This window comes from Rhinoderma darwinii, chromosome 5 (genome assembly GCF_050947455.1).
Source record: "Rhinoderma darwinii isolate aRhiDar2 chromosome 5, aRhiDar2.hap1, whole genome shotgun sequence".
In the NCBI taxonomy this organism is placed as follows: domain Eukaryota; kingdom Metazoa; phylum Chordata; class Amphibia; order Anura; family Rhinodermatidae; genus Rhinoderma; species Rhinoderma darwinii.
Genome location: NC_134691.1, coordinates 25,904,397 through 25,916,447, shown reverse-complemented (window position 1 = coordinate 25,916,447; position 12,051 = coordinate 25,904,397). Strand labels below are relative to the sequence as shown.

The 12,051-nt window shown below is 46.4% G+C and overlaps 2 long non-coding RNA genes across 2 annotated transcripts in view; one reads left to right on the top strand and one right to left on the bottom strand.

The window, feature by feature from the left end:
* The window catches only part of LOC142652343 (uncharacterized), a 55,859-nt gene that overhangs the window by 29,965 nt on the left and 13,843 nt on the right, over positions 1-12,051 (top strand). The gene's annotated exons all lie outside the window — the stretch shown is intronic.
* LOC142652342 (uncharacterized) lies at positions 79-11,662 on the bottom strand. Its single transcript, XR_012847825.1, has 3 exons — positions 11,483-11,662; positions 11,116-11,164; positions 79-891 (listed from the first exon to the last, which is right to left on the bottom strand). It is a non-coding gene; the product is annotated as an uncharacterized LOC142652342 (long non-coding RNA).

Here is a 12,051-nt window from a genome sequence, read left to right as displayed (position 1 = left end):
TGCTATAAAAGAGGAGAGCTCTTCATTTTGTTTTTCCATTGAAGTCTTCAGGATCATTTAGGAAAACCAAAACAAGGAAACTTGTTACATGGTTTTATTATGTACCACATGTTATAACAGGGCACCACTTACTTAAGATGAGGATTGTGTTTCCAGTACAGTATCATTAAGCCCAAACATTAAGGTTTTGTGCTATACTATGTTCTTGTGAGATGTTTCTTTAATCACCTTGAATGGTACCAGATGTTACTGCATCTTATGTTTATCGAAAAACATGGGGAGGTCCGGTATCACAGAATTGATTATTTTGATGAAGATGTTACGTTATTTAGCTTACTAATAAACCTTTATAAAGGTTTTACTGAATACCTTGCTTGACAGTGGTGAAAATTTAAGAGGTCATATAAGAACCCGATGTTGGTGGGTTACTGTTGGATGGTTGGACTTCAGTGTTGACTGGGAACCATCCAATGGATACATCTGCCTCAGTGTTGATAGGGAATGTTTCTAGGGACACGCAGGCTTTGGTGTTGATGGGGAACGGCTCCATGGACGCATACATTTGAGAATTAATGGGAATTGGTTCAATAGAAAAGTCTTCTCTACTGTAAATAGGATCCCATGCATTCGACACGCAAACTCCAAGATTGTTGAAGAAACCATGATTAGGGTTGGTCAACCGGTAAAATTTTGTGGAAATTTCTCGTCTGCTGTCATTTTTAGGCTTGTTGACATCGACTTGGCATAGAGTGTACGACATTTTGGATTTACAGGAGAAGCAATAGTTTGATTCTTCATTGGACAAACTCATTTTCATGACTGATGGTTCATCATGTGATACCTGGAGATGAGTGGTTTCCGGCAATGAACTAGCACTATGTTTTTTTATATCTAGAAGAGGCAGAATGCAAAATACATATGAAGGTTTATGATATCAGATAAACTAGTATGGCATCATTGTAAGTCCAACATTAAATATAATTATATGGCTATGTACAATAAATAATATTTAGATGTGCCCTAGAATATGGCTTACAAAGCATGTGCCACATGCTTTTCGAGAGTTGATCTTCTATAATACCCAACATTGCCACAACTGATGACATGTCTAGAAATGTGCAGATGTCCTGATCTGCCAGACAACAAAAGATTCACCAATCTGAATCAGATTTGTGTATTGTCAAAACTGGAACCAGACGACTATCTTCTCTCTTCATGGCTCTCCTGTTGTTAAAGAGAAGTACAGCGCCTGCCAGTCAACTCTGATTGCCATGAATTAAAATCGAAATTAAATGACCATTGGACTACGTAAACTTTGTATGTTGCTTGGACAGTAGTTAGAGGGTAAGTACAAGGTGTGAGTGGGGGGAAGGGCTATGGGGTGATGCAGTGATGTATTTTCAGAGGGCAAAATAGTACCCTGTCCTGCCCCTGAAATGTATATAAGTATTTTATGGCCATAGGAGTTTCTATATCTAGTTATATATGCCTACATTTCTTTATTAAATGGGTTATCTCAGCAGAGAAAACCCCTTTCAGAAAGGAGAAGCCACAGCAATGAGCTGATCGCAGTGGGTCCAACTCCTGGCCCCACCGACACACCCAGCTGATTTTTCCGGGGTAAGCCGCAGTCAGCTAGACCACTTAAATGTATGGCCGTCCATGTTAAACATAGCCATTTCGAGTCCGCCCGAAAGGGAGCTGCTTTAGCAAGTTTTGGCTCAAAGAAAGGGATCCCGAGCAGGGGATCCCTTTCTATGATGTTTCTTTGCCATAATAGAGCATTTGGACAGGGGTTTTCTTCAAGAGACAACCCTTTTAACCTTTCCATCTCTACACTTCTACTGTGTATTAAAAAAAAAAAAACTTTTTTAAAACCTCAATGTACAATGTACCTTAAAAAAAATGTTTTTGCTCGTCCAGGACTGATTTTGAGTAATACAATTTTTTTTTCCTAAAAATTATCAGGATTCTGCTGGTGTCCTGTTACTAGAGAGCAGTGCATTGTGGGAGCTCAGATTACACAGAGCTCGGCTTTAAGGTCACTGTAACGTCTGTGGTCGCTGACCACAAACTCCTCTCATCCTGCTGACGCTTTTCTCTCCAGAGATGCCAGCACATGCGGCCGTCCTGTTCCGCAGTAACCACTAGGGTGTGCGCGAGAGCTCAGTCCAGCCTTAAAAAGCCAGAGCACATACATGTGTGAGATTGAGCTGATTGCTCCCAGATCACCCTGGACTATAAGAAGGGCCCTGCCCCTTCCTTAATTGTCTGAGAGTTGTTTGTACCTACCCGTGTCTGTCTTTGCAAACGGTCCATTGAGTGTTTTCGAGTTCCAGTGTTCCCATTCCTGCTACCTGTATCCTGTATCCCGTGCTACCGTGCTTCTGTGCTGTACAGTGTTGTTGTGAAATTCCACCCGAGCCTAAACCATTGCTACTGTCTGAATTGCCACAGGTACCTTTATCCGAACTATAGACATTGACCTTGTACTGTGTTTGGCCAGCTGCTATACCGCTACAGCGGTACGGCCCAGTGGGTCCACACCCCTGTCATGACAGTACGCTCAGGCCTTGGACCCCGCTGGTCAACTCAAGACCGTGACGACATCATAAGCCATGCAGTCGGATATTCTAGTCTGCCAATTACGACAGGAACAACTCCTCCAGGCGGTGAACTCCATTACACAGCGACTAAATGCGCAAGCTGCAGATCCCCCGCCACCTGCTCCTATTGCCTCTGCTGTTCCTCCTACTACACCTCCTGGCAGTACGGATCCTCAGACTACACCTGCTGGCAGTGCTGACCCCCCGATTTTCTCTGCCACTACCTCATCACTATGATAGAGAGGCAAGGATCTGCAGGGGATTTCTCAACCAGTGCCAGATCCACTTCAGCCTGTATGCCAGAGCATTTTTCACTGATGGAGCAAGGGTCGCTTTCATCGTCTCTCTCCTCACTGGCAGGGCCCTAGTATGGGCAAACCCCATCTGGGAACGACAAGGACCAGAGACCCGAGATTTCCAGGGGTACCTACGGACATGTTGCATGGTATTTGAGGAACCTGGACGAGTCTTGTTGGGAGCCACCTCCTTGCTGAACCTTCGCCAGTGTGACACTTCCGTGGGCGAGTAAGCGATTGTGTTCCGCAGAATGGTATGTGGCTATTACTCCACGCTTTTCTCTTCTGCAGAGCGCAACTACTCGATTGGGGATTTAGGAGTTACTGGCCATCACTCTGGCTCTGGAGGAGTGGAGACACCTACTAGAGGGCGCAGCTCATCCTATCCTGATTTTTACTGACCACAAGAACCTCACCTATCTCCAGATGGCCCAACGGCTGAATCCCCATCAGGCCAGGTGGTCGCTGTTCTTTGCCCGGTTCCTGTTTGAGCTCCACTACCACTTGCCAACAAGAATGTGAGGCCCGATGCCTTGTCCAGGTCGTTCGAGACAGAGGACACTATGTGTCATGCTCATGGCCGCGGGCCGTCAGGCTCACTCACCTCCTGACGCCCGCAGCCATGGAACTGTGAGCGCTGGTCCCCATCTCCTCCCCAGGAGACGCCAGCACTCCCTTCCGCTTCTCCCGGCCGGGTCCCTCTTAAAGGGCCAGCGCGGGCACCTGAAATTAAGTCAAAATTAGCCCATGAGCCCCTGGACTATAAGAGGGGCCCAGCCCCTTCCTACCTTGCCTGAGCCTTGTTGTTGTTACCCTAGTCTGTCTAAGCAAATGGTCTCCTAAGTGTTCTCCAGTTCCAGTGTTTCCAGTTCCTGCTACCTGTAACCTGTATCCCGTGCTATTCTGGTCAAGTACCATGTTGAGCTGAAGTCATGCTGTGCTGTATACCATGCCTGTCCTGCTACACCACGCCTAGCGCCTGCCTGCTGCCTAGTCCCAGCCGAGCCTGTCTTGCTACTGTCTGAGCTACCACAGGTAGAAAAAGGGGAGTTGGAACCAGCGCTGAAGTGGCAAATCTGTTAAAAACGGGAATCTTCTTCCAAGTTTTAATGTTGCTTTGTTAAAAACAATGGACAACGAAACCATAAGCCATGACTAAGGACCCAGCAGGGGTCTGAAACGCGTAGGCTACCGCCTATCTCCTTCAACACTCTCTGTACTTTGGACATTACCTGCCCGTCACCACTATTTTTCGTTGTCCATTGTTTTTAACAAAGCAACATTAAAACTTGGAAGAAGATTCCCGTTTTTAACAGATTTGCCACTTCAGCGCTGGTTCCAACTCCCCTTTTTCTGCTGTTTCCCTTGCGTGTGCCGACACGAGGATCCGTGCGCTGATCACCATACCATACCTGTGACAAGGTGAGCTGGAGGATATTCCCCATTTTTTCTCTACCACAGGTACCCTATACGAACTATAGACTGTGACCTGTGTCCTGTTTGCCAGCTGCCGTACTGTCAAGGCGGTACAGTCCAGTGTGTCCACGTACCCAACGTGGCAGTAGCCTCCGGCCATGGACCCCGCTGGTCAATCCAAGACCATGATGACGTCACAAGAGATGCTAAACCAACCTCTGGTCTCAACAGGACCAACTCCTCCAGACCTTGAACATTATTGCATGTCGGCTGGAGGTGCAAGCTGCCGATCCTCCTACTACACCTCCTGGCAGTACTGATCCTCCGACTACACCTTCTGGCAGTGCTGATCTCTGATTTTCTTTGCCACTTCCTGACTGCTATGATGGAGACGCAAGGTCCTGGCGTGGTTTTTTGAACCAGTACCAGATCCACTTTAGCCTGTATATGAGGGCATTTTCGTCTGATGGCGCAAGGGTCACTTTCATCGTCTCTCTCCTCACTGGCAGGACCCTTGCATGGACGAACCCTATCTGTGAGAAATAAGGACAAGAGACCGTGACTTCCAGGGGTTCCTATGGACATTTCGCACAGTGTTTGAGAAGCCTGGATTAGTCACGTCTGCAGCCGCCTCCTTGCTGAACCTACGCCAGGGAGACACCTCCGTGGGCGAGTACACCATCCACTTCCGCACCCTGGCGGGAGAACTGTTGTGGAACAATGAGGGCCTGGTGGTTACATTCTGGCAGGGACAGTCTCCTAAGATTAAGGACGAGCTTGCCGCCCAGGATCTACCATCTATGCTGGATGACCTCATCCTTCTGGCCGCTCGGATTGATATAAGGATCCGAGAATGGTTCCAAGACATTTGTTGGGAGGGAGGACTCCCTAGTCCGGTTTCTACTTTGCAGCAACCCCTGCTGTAATGCTGATCCTGCTAAGTAGTCTGTGAGGACGGACCAGTTTTAAGCTGTCTACCCAGGAGAGACAACACAGACGCACCTCGGGACTCTGTCTATATTGCGGCCTCGGAGGCCATCTTCTGTGTCTGTGTCCCCAAAAGCCTCAGAGCCTAGGCTTGGTGGGAGAGACAACCTTGGGTAAAGAGGGACTTTCGTCTAAATTATTAATTCCCGTGACCATAGTGTCCGGCAAGAAAACGCATCGGGTCTCTGCGTATCTGGACTCTGGATCTGCTGCTAATTCCATTTGTAGAGACCTGGTGGATCTCCTCCAATTGCCCACTACCCCTCTGGAAAGGCCGTTGGTGGTTGCATCTGTGAATGGACTACCGCTGCCAGACCCAATTATAGCTGTGACCAAACTGCTGAGGCTCCAAGTGGGAATCCTCCGCTCAGTGCTCCTCTCGTTCTTTGTCCTGGCTAAAGCCGACAATCCTGTGCTGCTGGGTCTGCCCTGGCTCCGACTAAATGCTCTGGTCCTGGATTGGAATTCTGTAGAGGTTCTCCAGTGGGGCCCCAATTGTCACAACCGTTGCCTGGTACAGATTCGTTCGGCTCAGCCTCCTCTACCTCGGTCCTTGGCAGGATTGCCCGGTCATTATTCTGCATTTTCGAATGTTTTCAGCAAGAAAGAGGCGGAGATGCTGCCCCCAAACCGGGCGTATGACTTTCCTATCGACCTAGTTCCTGGTGCATCCCTTCCCCGTGGTAGGGTATATCCTCTCACCTTGCCAGAGACTCTGTCCATGTCCGCCTATGTTAAGGAGAACTTGAAGAGGGGCTTCATACGGAAGTCTTCCTCCCCAGCAGGAGCCGGGGTCTTCTTCGTCAAGAAAAAGGATGGTTCTCTGCGTCCTTGCATCGACTACCGGGGTCTCAACTAGATGTGAACAGGCCCTTATTGATGTCCTCCGTTCTTGTACTTGTCGATGTCTCTGTAAATTGCCAAACTGCTTATTTTGTCCTACCACGGCCCCTGTAATTTATTCACCGCTCTTGCGTATCCTTGGCAACGAGGACGCTGCTGACTGTCAAAACTCACAGCGGCAAGCTCTACGGAGTCTCCCACGATCCAGGATTAGGTATCTCTTATCTATCTCTCTATGTCTTTCTGTCTGACATTATTGCTAATACAATTCTCTGTTTCTCTTAGTGTTTGCTCTGCGATCACTTATCTTTCTGACACAGGAGATCGTTACTCAGTGCACTCACAACTCTGTAAAACTGAAAGCCGTCTCTTTTATTATTCATTTATTTATTTACGGTGTCTCCCTCCATTAGGGTATGACTTTTTATAATCTTATTAACACTCGCTGCATGTTTTATTGCATTGCCATTTTACTATTTGTAATTTCATGTGTCACTGTGATGTCATGGGTGAGCTTTGACCTCACGGTTTTTGCGCCCTTTTTTCTGTGTTTGGATGTTTATACCTCTATAAATAGAGGTGGTATTGTGTTTTACTGCTATTGGCCTGATGAAGACGCTAGTCCAAAGTTGAAACGCTTTGCCTGCTTATCTCCATTAAAACAAGTTATTTATTTGCTAACCACTTGTCATCATCATTATCTTCACTAACAGCAGCGCCTCTCTTTAGGTCCTCTTACACATCAAAATGTGTATTGTTTTTAGTTTATTTTAATTGTTCTCATTTATTGTGGTAACCTTCATGGTTCACCGGATTGGACCTGGCTGCAGCTGTTTAAAATTATTTCCCAGTATTGTGCCTGTGTATAGCACAAACTTACAAGGTGAGCCTTTGCCTTCGCTACCTTGTATATGCCTATCTGTTACCAGCATTTATTTTGCACTATGTGGCGCCGTGCTCTCTTCTTTCTCTCCTACAGCTGAAGTACCGTGTTGAGCTGAAGTCCTGCTGTGCTGTATACCACGCCTGTCCTGCTACACCACGCCTGGCGCCGAGCCTGTCTTGCTACTGTCTGCGCTACCACAGGTACCCTATACGAACTATAGACTGTGACCTGTTGGCCAGCTGCTGTACCGTCAAGCCGGTACAGTCCATTTGGTCCAGGTACCCAACGTGACATCATGGAGCCTCCACAAAATATCATTGACCCATCCTGCATCATCTCTGTCAACCCTCTGCAAGTTAGAGACATCCCTCCAGGGAGGACTTTTGTGCATCTGGCAGACAAAAGAAGAATCCTCCACTGGGGACACAGCTCTAAACTGGCAGGTCATATGGGTGTCCGTAAGACCCAAGACCTAATTGCCCGTCAGTTCTGGTGGCCCACGCTGCCCAAAGACATCATGGACTTTATCTCCTCCTGCACGATGTGCGCAGCAAACAAAGTTGCTCACACCAAACCGGCTGGCTTGCTCCAGCCACTGCCTGTGTCCAATGCTCCCTTGCAGCATATTGCAATGGACTTTGTCACGGATCTGCCTCCCTCTGCTGGATGCAGTACGGTCTGGGTGGTGGTGGATGGCTCATTTTGTTCTGCTGACCGGCCCACCTTCTGCTTCTCGACTGGCCAACCTCTTCATCCAACACATCTTTCGCCTGCACGGCGTACCTCTGCATATCGTGTCTGATCTGATCAAGGTTCTAGAGGGCCCTCTGTATAGATATAAAGTTGGACTTTTCCTCACCCTACAACCCCCAGTCCAATGGCCAAGTTGAGGGGATCAATCAGATCATGGAGAACTACTTACGACACTTCATCTCCAGGCAGCATGATGACTGGGTGCAGCTTCTTTCTTGGGCCGAGTTCTCCTATAACAACCACTTAAGTGAGTCCACCGCCTCCACACCGTTCTTTATAGTTTACGGCCAACATCCACGTCTTCCTCTCCCTATGTCTGCTTCGTCCCAGGTGTCTGCAGCTGACTTTACGGATCTGGCAGCAAACCCGGTCCTCTATTCTGCTGGCGGTCGGCCGCATGAAGCGAAAGGCAGATACAAGGAGAAGAGAGCCGCCTCAGTTTCTTCCAGGTACCAAGGTCTGGCTGTCCTCAAGAAATATCCGACTGAGGGTGCCGTCATGCAAATTCTCTCCCAGGTTCCTCGGACCCTTTGAGATCCTGCAGCGGATCAACCTGATCTCTTATAAGCTTCGGCTGCCCGCTACCCTAAGGATCTCCAACTCTTTTCACGTGTCTCTTCTGAAACCTGTGGTCCTGAACCGCTACTCTAAGACTCGTAGCCCTGAAGTTGTCCCCAATGGTTCTGCCGAGATATTTGAGGATAAGGAGATCCTGGACACCAAAAAAGTAGGAGGAAGAACCTTTTATTTCGTAGATTGGTGGGGGTTTGGTCCAGAGGAGAGGTCCTGGGAGCCAGAAGAGAATCTCAATGCTCCTACCCTCATTAAGAAGTTTCTCTCTTGTTCTGGTCCCAAGAAGAGGGGGTGTAAGAGGGGGGATACTGTAACGTCCATGGTTGCTGACCACGAACTCCTCTTATCCTGCCGACGTCTTACTCTCCAGAGATGCCAGCCCATGTGGCCGTCCTGTTCCGCAGTGACCACTAGGGTGCACGCGCGAGCTCAGTCCAGCCTTAAAGAGCCAGAGCGCACACATGTGTGAGATTGAGCTGATTGCTCCCAGATCACCCTAGACTATAAGAAGGGCCCTGCCCCTTCCTTCATTGCCTGAGCTTTGTTTGTACCTACCCGTGTCTGTCTTTGCAAATGGTCCCTTGAGTGTTTTCCAGTTCCAGTGTTCCCGTACCTGCTACTTGTATCCTGTATCTCATGCTACAGTGTTGGAGTCGTGTTGTGTCGCCTACTACACCCGCTGTCTTTCACGGCACCTGTTGTCTGCCTGCTGCCAGAGTTCCATCCGAGCCTAAACCATCGCTACTGTCTGAATTGCCACAGGTACCTTTATCCGAACTATAGACATTGACTTTGTATCCTGTTTGGCCAGCTGCTATACCGCTACGGCGGTATGGCCAAGTGGGTCCACACCCCTGTTCAGACAGTCACATAAGGAAAAGATAAACAGTTGTCTGTTTCCCAGGGCAACCAGCAGAATTTTGAAATAAGTTTTTTAACTGAATGGACAATGGGACATGAAATAACTATTATAATTTTTAAGCAAACCACTTATGTGAAGAAATAAAAAAGTTGTGCAACCATTTTTGAAGATTTCAAATCTTCAATTTACTAAATCTGAATTTAATTCCAGTGACGACCTGTTTGTTCATATTTTATACAGTGAAGGAAATAAGTATTTGATCCCTTGCTGATTTTGTAAGTTTGCCCACTGTGAAAGACATGAACAGTCTAGAATTTTTAGGCTAGGTTAATTTTACCAGTGAGAGATAGATTATATTTAAAAAAAAAACAGAAAATCACATTGTCAAAATTATATATATTTATTTGCATTGTGCACAGAGAAATAAGTATTTGATCCCTTTGGCAAACAAGACTTAATACTTGGTGGCAAAACCCTTGTTGGCAAGCACAGCAGTCAGACATTTTTAGTAGTTGATGATGAGGTTTGCACACATGTTAGATGGAATTTTGGCCCACTCCTCTTTGCAGATCATCTGTAAATCATTAAGATTTCGAGGCTGTCGCTTGGCAACACGGATCTTCAGCTCCCTCCATAAGTTTTCGATGGGATTAAGGTCTGGAGACTGGCTAGGCCACTCCATGACCTTAATGTGCTTCTTTTTGAGCCACTCCTTTGTTGCCTTGGCTGTATGTTTCGGGTCATTGTCGTGCTGGAAGACCCAGCCACGAGCCATTTTTAATGTCCTGGTGGAGGGAAGGAGGTTGTCACTCAGGATTTGACGGTACATGGCTCCATCCATTCTCCCATTGATGCGGTGAAGTAGTCCTGTGCCCTTAGCAGAGAAACACCCCCAAAACATAATGTTTCCACCTACATGCTTGACAGTGGGGACGGTGTTCTTTGGGTCATAGGCAGCATTTCTCTTCCTCCAAAAACGGCTCCATTTTAGTCTCATCTGACCACAGCACCTTCTCCCAATCACTCTCAGAATCATCCAGATGTTCATTTGCAAACTTCAGACGGGCCTGTACATGTGCCTTCTTGAGCAGGGGGACCTTGCGGGCACTGCAGGATTTTTATCCATTACGGCGTAATGTGTTACCAATGGTTTTCTTGGTGACTGTGGTCCCAGCTGCCTTGAGATCATTAACAAGTTCCCCCGTGTAGTTTTCAGCTGAGCTCTCACCTTCCTCAGGATCAAGGATACCCCACGAGGTGAGATTTTGCATGGAGCCCCAGATCGATGTCGATTGACAGTCATTTTGTATGTCTTCCATTTTCTTACTAGTGCACCAACAGTTGTCTCCTTCTCACCCAGCGTCTTACTTATGGTTTTGTAGCCCATTCCAGCCTTGTGCAGGTCTATGATCTTGTCCCTGACATCCTTAGAAAGCTCTTTGGTCTTGCCCATGTTGTAGAGCTTAGAGTCAGACTGATTAATTGAGTCTGTGGACAGGAGTATTTTATACTGGTGACCATTTAAGACAGCTGTCTTTAATGCAGGCACCAAGTTGATTTGGAGCGTGTAACTGGTCTGGAGGAGGCTGAACTCTTAATGGTTGGTAGGGGATCAAATACTTATTTCTCTGTGCACAATGCAAATAAATATATATAATTTTGACTATGTGATTTTCTTTTTTTTTTTTATATAATCTATCTCTCACTGGTAAAATTAACCTAGCCTAAAAATTCTAGACTGTTCATGACTTTGACAGTGGGCAAACGTACAAAATCAGCAAGGGATCAAATACTTATTTCCTCCACTGTATATAGTACATAGAGTAGCTGTAAACAGTAATTACATTAGATACTAAATCCAAGTCACTTTATTCAATGTCACAAGACACTTACCATTCTGGTCATTGTATTGGCTTCCAGGGCAGATTGAGCAGATCATGATCTGACAAAATAAACAATCATTTAATGATACAATATAATTATAATACATATAGAATCGTTATTAACCCTTAGATATGGACTGGGCTATCGCTAGAAATAATATAACCGACGGCTAGAAGTTGTTTGGTAAATAGTTGATCTATAACCTTTTATTAACATGCACAGGCGACCTGCGCAGTTAATTTTTAAGAAAAAAATCTCAAGCCTGGATGTTAACAGCATCAGCTCTGCTACACCTGTAGATACACATATGCATGCTCTGACAACTAAACAAATCCAATGACTCTAATGCTTGGAAATAACCATCTAAAATGTTTACCCTTTATGGTGTTGAAACAATAAATCCAGAACAAATTGCAAAGAGGACGGTAAAAGATGGTAAAAGATGGTAAATGGGTTAGTGGCATCTAGTGGTGGTCTCATGCATGCTCCAGATCTAGTATAGAGCTTCCTTGGTGCCCCTCAGATGTTATGCCGCCTATGCCATAAGATGATCATGCAGAGTCAAGAGTTTCATGATGATGTCACAAATAAAGTGATGTCATAATTAGGTTCTAAATTTTATGTATTTAAATTCATGCTGCAGATATATCATGGAAACCAACTCTGTCCCTAAGAGAACAGAGGGAAAGATTATATTTGACTTAGGGTTTGTAGATGTAATAACCGTAGATATGCAGAAATGGTGCATAAAGAAGGATGAACAGTATCTATAGGGGGTGCAGGGGTAGCATTTACATCTCGTCCCTGTTGCCTGAGGGGGTCCAGAAGCCCTTCTGCCGCATAAAAAGACACCAGTAATATAAACTGCACATGGTAGGCGGAGGCAGGGCCGCCATCAGGAATTTCAGGGCCTCCTACAGCTAAATTTTCTTGGCCACCCTACCG